We start from the raw sequence: 8,617 nt of genomic DNA on the forward strand, positions 1-8,617 counted from the left end.
AAACTCGCGGCCAGTTAGGACAGTCCAATACAAAAAAATTAAGCAATGGAATTGATTTTGTCACTGAAGTTCGATTGCATCGCATGGGACACGCTTTAATAGTGTACAGAGCCGCTGCTCTTCTGCCCGCAGAGAGGTTTTGTTCCCTCCCCTGCTACACGTCATTCAGGCAGCCAATCAGCACAGAGCCTCATTATCATAGCCCCGCCCCCTCAGGATCCCTCATAGAGAAGGAGGTTAGAAACGGTAAAACTAGACATGGCCCAAAGGCTGAATTTCTGTTTCATGTAGAAAAAACAAGCTTTTGATTGTTTTTAAGACATTCAAGGCCTGTTTAAAATATACATTAAATACCATAATAGGTCCCCTTTAATGAAGCCTGACTGATCAGCAGATATGATGTTCGGTAGAACTCTCTCCAAGCTGTGGGCAAGAATCTTCGCAATAATCTTCACATCAACAATAAATCAAGAAACAATCAACAAAACAATCAATAAAGAAATTGGACGAGAAGAACCACAGAAGAGAGATTTGGGCTTCACGTAGCGTCCTGGGTAAAATGCCTGCATCAAGGGATTCATTATACATGTTAAGAAGGAGAGGCAACAGCTTTATAGAAAATGTCTTTAAAAATTCAACGGGGAAACCATCGGGCCCAGGACTTTTGCCACTTTGCATAGCTGTGATTGCATCAATCACCTCTCTCATAGTGATTGGACTGTCAAGAGCTACAGCAGTATCAGCGGCCACTACTTGTATAGGAACATTTTCAAAAAACTTCCGGAAGGCATTGTTTATTTCAAGGGGATCACGGGTTAGGCCATTGCTTGTGCTAATTTCTGGGATAAGACGTGAGGCAGACGATTGTCTGAGCTGGTGAGCTAGCAGTCTGCTCGGCTTTTCACCATATTCGTAAAAGTTGTGCTTGGACTTAATAAGCATGTCTTCTGCCTCTGTAGTGGAAAGGTTATCAAACTCTGACTGAAGAAGAAGTATCTCCTTATAGAGATCAGGCGATGGAACGCGAACATGGTCATTCTCCAGTTCCAGAATGCGGTTGGTGAGATTACTAAGAGTGAAAGAGTGCTTACGCTTTTCAAATGCTAAACGCGAGATTAATTGCCCTCTCATGTAAGCCTTGAATGTTTCCCATAAATTGCTATGATTAGTGTCAGAGGTTGCATTTGTTTCAATGAAAAAATCAATTTGCTCAAATATAAATTCAACATGGTCAGCGTCAGAAAGAAGGCGAGTGTTTAGTCTCCAAGGTGGGTGAGAGGCAGAATTGTTCATAAACTTGATAATCAGTAAGAGGGTTAAGTGATCTGAGATAACCCTTGCTTGATAGCTGCAGTCCTGAATGATTGGTAGTAGTTTATTGTCGACCAGAAAATAGTCTATGCGGGAAAACGAATGATGAATTGGGGAGAAGAATGAATATCCGCGAGTGTTTGGGTTGAGGCGTCGCCACACATCAGACCAGCCATACTCACTTAAAAACCTGTTAATCACATTCACAACTTTAGAATTAGTGGTCATCCTATTGGAGGAGGAGTCCAGGATATGAAGACAGCAATTAAAATCTCAGCCTATTATGAGATGATGTGTATCAATATTAGGAATAGAGGAAGAAAACTTCCTCGTCATTATAATTGGGGGCATATATATTTGCCAGAATCAGCGGAGTATTAAATAGCGTACCCGACACAATAACATAGCGCCCATTACGATCTGCTATTATATTTGATGAAATGAAAGCAATGGAACGGTGGATGAGAATGGCAACACCCTGGGCCTTACTATTAAACAGTGAATGGAAGGATTGAGAGACCCAGCGTCTGCGTATTCTATTGTGACCCGACAAGTTCAAATGAGTTTCTTGGATGAATGCAATATGTACATTCAGGCTGTCGAGATGAGAGATAACTCTGTTGAGCTTCGTGGGTTTACCCAAACCTCTAACATTCCAGCTAGCGAATGTAATAGATTTGCCTGCAGTCCCAAATGTCAATCCGCCACTACTCGAGGCCATGTAAGTATGGAAATGAATTAGACAGTGACAACAGTTGCATCTGGCACTCCATGCAATATCTCTCTAAAGGCCTACACAGAAAGACAGAAAAGATACAAAAAAGACCGCCCCCCACCCCCCACCTGCACTTCCCAGAACATGGTGCAGCTGTACTCCCTAGATAGCCTAGACTTTGTAGACTAACCTACTACTGTCCAAAAGGTGAAAATATATAAAACAAAAAAGATGTGCCGAATGAAAATTAAATGGCCAGTGTACACACATGGATGAAAGACAAACTACTGTATAAGAGCGCGTAATTCACCTAGAAATTAAAGCCTTAATGGTACATTAGCAGAGTGAATAAAAGAAAAAAAGTTTCCTCCAGCTGTATCTGCTAAGTCCCTGCATCACCGGCCGCAGCTCCGCCAGCGGGTCCAGCGGCGCCAGCGGCTCCAGCGGCGCCAGCGGCTCCAGCTCCCTCCAGCGGCGCCAGGCGCGCTGGAAATCACGAAGTTCATGGCCAGTTGAGGATCAGTGAACGACCGCTCAGACATCCCTGGTAGAGTGATGCGGAACCGCGCAGGTAACGGAAGCCAAAGCGGGCAACTTGGATGTCATAGAGCCGCCCGTCGTTTGGCCTCACTGGGGGTGAGATCGGGGAAAATGTGAACCGGCCGCCCGTTGTGGGAGAGAGATTTCACCTGGCGTGCTTGGCGGAGGATGAGCTCACGGATGTGGAAGTAGTGAACCCTGATGACGAACGGCCTGGGCGGTTGATCGGATCTCGGTTTAGCTTGCAGTGTCCTGTGGGCTCTGTCAAGTAAAGGCTTCTCCTCCAAGCGGAGCACTTTTTGCATATAAATTCCCCATAAATCCCCCATAAATTCAGTTGGCGATGCGCCCTCAAGCTCCTCCGGGATGCCCACCAGCCTGATGTTGTTCCTCCGAGATCTGCTCTCAAGATCTTCACATTTAAATTGGAGGTCTCTGACATCCGACTGGAGCTTAGTCACAGCTGTTTCCAGATTTGATACCGAGTCGCTCGTTGTTGTCGCATATCTTTCCACCTCCTTTAGGCGGTCATCTTGTGCATCCACGGATCTCTGCAGGGCCGCCACCGAAGAAGTTAAGTCCTTTCTGACAGCAGCAATATCTGCCTGTATACCACTAACAGCCACTTCTATTTTGGAGCAAATATCGCTCTTCAGAGAAGCCAGGGCACTGGTGAACGGGCTGGCCGTCAGCATGTCTTCTCCTGGCTCCGTCTCATCACCTGAAGCGGTAGCGTTAGCAGCAGCACTGCGGGACGACTTTGAGATAGTGGATTTGCTGGTCGGAGGCTTCATGGTTTGTCCTCAAAATCCGCCAGATAGAAATTTGGTTGTTTAAGAACACACAGGTAGGTGTGTGTTTGAGTCTGAAGTGGTCTGTTTAACTCGAAATTAAGAAATCACCTCCTACACATCTCGCGATCCTACAGCATCTCGCGATCTTACAGCATCTCCGCGATCCTACAGCTTTTCCAGAGACTTGGACTTGGACTATTGGAGAACAGACTTTTTGTAAAGGCGGAGAAGTGCGATTTCCATGTCGCCTCAGTCAGTTTCCTGGGTTTCATGGTGGAGAAGGGACAGTTGAGGGCAGATCCGGCCAAGGTGCAGGCAGTTGCTGAATGGCCAATTCCTTCCACCAGAAAGCAACTGCAGAGGTTTTTGGGGTTTTCAAACTTTTATAGGAGGTTCAACCGCAATTACAGTCAGGTAGCCATGCCGCTGACTCAGTTGACCTCCTCTAAACTCCCCTTTGTCTGGTCTCAGGCAGCTGATGCTGCATTTAAACGTTTAAAGTGCCTGTTCACCTCTGCACCTGTGCTTACCCATCCAGATCCCTCTCTTCAGTTCATGGTGGAAGTCGACGCCTCCGACACTCGCGTTGGTGCTGTGCTCTCTCAGCGTTCCCCTAAAGACCAAAAGATTCACCCCTGCGCCTTTTTTTTTTCGTTGGATGTCAACAGCAGAGAGGAATTACGACGTGGGCAACAGGGAACTACTGGCTTTGGTCCTCGCTCTACAAGAGTGGAGACATTGGCTGGAAGGGGCCACACACCCGTTTGTGGTATGGACAGACAACAAGAACCTCTCTTACCTCGAGTCGGCTCGACAATTGAACTCACGCCAGGCTCGGTGGGCGCTGTTCCTGGGTCGCTTAAAGTTCACCCTGACCTACCGCCCCGGTTCTCGGAATATTAAGCCCAACGCCTTGTCCCGCCAATTTACTCCCCCTGTAGAGGACTCACCTGAGAAAACCATCCTACTGTGTGGTTGGGGCTGCCTGGGGATTGGGGATGGGAGATCGAGGGGGGAGTTCAAGAGGCTCAACGTGGCGAGTCTCCCCCAGAGAGCTGTCCCCCAAACCAGATGTTCGTTCCGCTATCTGCCAGGTCCTCTGTGCTCCAGTGGGGGCATACTTCCAAGGTGATGTGCCATCCGGGTTTCCACCGGACCCTCACCCTGCTCCAGCAGCGTTTTTGGTGGCCCACCATCACTGCTGACACCAGAGAATTTGTCTCTGGCTGCTCCGTCTGTGCTCGTGCTAAGTCTTCCCATCAAACGCCTGCTGGTCTTCTACGCCCCTTGCCTTTTCCTCATCGCCCCTGGTCCTACATTGCAGTGGACTTCGTTACTTTTGACCATTGTTGATTGTTTTTCCAAGGCTGTACATTTTTTCCCTCTGCTTAAACTCCCATCAGCTCTAGGGACCGGCGCCGTGAGGAGGGCGACGTGTTGGGAGCTCCGCAATTGTTTGTAGTGACAACTGATATTCAAAAATATCTAGTTGGTCATAGGACCTTAGGAAACTGATGTCTACTAACATCAGTTTAACACAGTTTAGGGGACTTTTGACAGCTACAATGACGATAATCACCTACAGCAGAAACATGCTATTAAACATCAGAAGGAAGAGCCACACTCATCGCGGGACACACTCGGATCGAATCGCCCTATTCCCCGAACTTCAGGGGAGGAAAAGAGGCAGGAGAGCCGGCGTCCTGGTTCGATTGAGGCGGCGTGCACACCGTGCTCCTCTTCCTAGTATGCTGCTGGCTAACGTGCAGTCTTTAGAAAATAAACTGCATGAACTACGCGCGCGGATATATTTCCAGCCTGACATAAAAAACTGTAACATCATTTGTCTTACGGAGACCTGGCTGTCAGCTGCAGTACCGGAGCATGCCATCGATGTCCTGGGCTTCTCCGTCCACCGAGCGGATCGAGACACGGTTCTCTCCGGGAAGAAGACGGGAGGAGGTGTCTGTCTTTTGGTCAACTGGGCCTGGTGTGACCAGAGGAACATCGTGACCGTAGGAAAAGTCTGCACACGCGATCTGGAGTACATCATGCTGCAGTGTCGTCCTGTTTGGCTCCCAAGGGAATTTACTTCGGTCACCGTCGCCGCTGTTTACATCCCGCCAGACGCCAACACAAACACAGCGCTTGAGGAACTGCACGGCGCGATCAGCAGGCAGGAGATACATCAGCCAGATACAGCGATGGTCGTGGCTGGAGATTTTAATAAGGCTAATCTAAAAAAGATTATGCCCAAACTCCAGCAGCATATCCACTTTGCAACCCGAGGTGCAAACACGCTGGATCACTGCTACTCTGCCTTCCGCAATGGTTACAGAGCCCTCCCCCGACCGGCTTTTGGCAAATCCGACCACTGCTCCATTCTGCTCCTCCCCGCCTATAGGCAGAGACTGAAACGGGAAGCCCCTGTCTATAGGACGGTACATCGCTGGTCAGACCAATCAGAAGGCATCCTTCAGGATTGTTTTGATCACACGGACTGGGATGCGTTCAAGGCTGCAGGGAATCTGAACGACTACACTGACACTGTCACCAACTACATCAGAAAGTGCACAGAGGATGTGGTACCCACGAGGAAAATAAAAATCATGCCCAACCAGAAACCATGGCTGAATGCTGAAGTACGGACAGCTCTCCATACTCGGCTCATAGCTCACCGGTCTGGTTCTCAGGAGGAGTATAAAAAGGCAAATTATTTACTCAGGGTAACCGTCAAACTGGCCAAGAGGGAATACAGTCAAAAACTGGAGTCCAAGCTCGTTACCAACAACCCGAGGCACCTATGGTGTGGACTCCAGGCTATAAGTGACTACAAGGGGAAAACAAACCAAACCCCACAAATAACATCTACCCTCCCAGATGAACTTAACTCATTTTATGCCAGGTTTGAGCCCTCTGTCAGCACAACTTCCCCCACCCACACCGTCACCTCTGGGGGAGAACAGACCCCCCCTCAACCCCCCTTGGACTGTCCCGTAACCATCAGCGAGGCCGACGTCCGCCGCTCCTTCAGCAGGATTAATCCACGTAAGGCAGCAGGTCCGGACGGCATCCCGGGACGTGTCCTAAAAGCCTGTGCCCACCAGCTGGCGGGGGTATTCACGGGAATATTCAACCTGTCTCTCTCCCTCAGAACTGTTCCCACCTGCCTCAAGTACAGCACCATCATTCCCATCCCCAAACAGCAGAAAGTAACTAGTCTCAATGACTGGCGCCCCATAGCCCTCACACCCATAGCCAGTAAGTGCTTTGAGCAACTGGTCAAGTCACAAATAACCCCCATGCTTCCCCCCACCCTGGACCCCTTGCAGTTCGCCTACCGTGCCAACAGGAGTACGGAGGACGCTATTTCTCACGTCCTCCACACTACCCTCTCCCACCTGGAAGGGAAGAACGCCTATGTAAGACTGCTATTTGTGGATTACAGATCGGCGTTCAACACAATCGTTCCATCTAGGCTCGTCAGCAAGCTCCAGGACCTGGGTCTGCACACAGCTCTGTGTGACTGGATCCTGGACTTTCTGACAGGCCGCCCCCAGGTGGTGAGAGTGGGCGACTGCACCTCCTCCCCACTGACTATTGGCACAGGAGCACCACAGGGCTGCGTTCTCAGCCCACTCCTGTACTCCCTCTACACCCACGACTGCATGGCCTCACACCCCTCCAACACCATCGTGAAATTTGCAGATGACACGGTGGTGGTGGGGCGGATCACCGGTGATGACGAGGCAGCTTACAGGGAGGAAGTCACCAGCCTGGAGCGGTGGTGTGAGGAGAACCACCTCCAAATGAACGTCTCCAAGACCAAGGAGGTCATTGTGGATTACAGGCGGGGGAGGGACCCACAACCTCCTGTCACCATTAATGGTGCTGTGGTGGAGAGGGTGGAAACCTTTAAATACCTGGGAGTACACATCCACGAACAACTAAAATGGGAGAGACACACAACCGTGGTGGTCGCGAAAGCGCAACAGCGCCTGTATGGACTCAGGCGTCTCAAACAGTTCGGCCTGACCAATAAGACCATCCTGAACTTTTATCGGGGGACGGTGGAGAGCCTGCTGACCAGCAGCTTCACCAGCTGGTACGGGAGCTGCACCAACAGAGATCATAGAGCTCTCAGGAGGGTGGTGTGCTCAGCCGAGCGCATCACTGGCTGTCAGTTGCCTACACTGGAGGAACTGTACATACAGCGCTGCCTCAGCAAATCCCTGAGGATTATAAAGGACCCCACACACCCCTAAAATACATTTTTTAAGTTGCTGCCCTCAGGGAAACGATATCAGTCAATTAAGGCCAATACCAGCAGACTGAAGAACAGTTTTATTCCACAGTCGGTCAGACTGCTGAACAAACACAAATGAACAATGAACACTATGATTTGACGGCCTTGTACGCTGATTTTAGTTCTTTTAAACGATTTTAGTTCTTTTAAACGTTTTTTCTCTTAGACTAGCATTTTATTATTACTGTTTTAACTATGTATTGTGGAGCACGACCCAGCATAAGCTTTTCACAATGCATGTACTTGTACATTCTGTGTGACAAATAAACACCTTGAACCTTGAACCTTGACCGCCAACCCCCAGTTCTCCTCCCAAGTCTGGAGGGCCTTTTGCCAGGCATTGGGGCCGTCGGCCAGCCTCTCATCTGGGTATCATGCGCAGACCAACGGCCAGACAGAGTGGGCCAATCAGGATCTCGGGTCAGCTCTCCGATGCGTCACTTTCCGACATCCTGCCTCGTGGTCCACCCACCTACCCTGGGTGGAATATGCCCACAACTCCCTGGTCAGCTCTGCTACAGGTGTGTCCCCCTTCATGCTATCCATGGGTTTTCAACCTCCCCTCTTCCCAGTTCAGGAGAATGAAGTGGCAGTTTCATCAGTCCGGGACCATCTTCTGCGTGCTCGCCGGGTCTGGCGTGAGGCTAGGGCGGCCCTCATGTGCACTGCTGCTCGCAACCAACGGCTGGCGGACCGTTATCGCTCTCCGGCCCCCCACTATCAGCCTGGCCAGAACGTGTGGCTCTCTTGTCGCGACCTCCCTCTGCTGACTGAGAGTAGGAAATTGGCTCCGAGGTATATCGGTCCATACGAGATTGAGAATGTGATCAATCCCAGTGTGATGAGACTCAAACTGCCCCCTGCCCTGCACGTTCACCCAGCCTTCCATGTGTCATTGTTGAAACCTGTCTCTACCAGTGCTCTGTGCCCTCCGGCCGAACCCCCGCCGCC

This window comes from Cololabis saira, chromosome 21 (genome assembly GCF_033807715.1).
Source record: "Cololabis saira isolate AMF1-May2022 chromosome 21, fColSai1.1, whole genome shotgun sequence".
Classification (NCBI taxonomy): domain Eukaryota; kingdom Metazoa; phylum Chordata; class Actinopteri; order Beloniformes; family Belonidae; genus Cololabis; species Cololabis saira.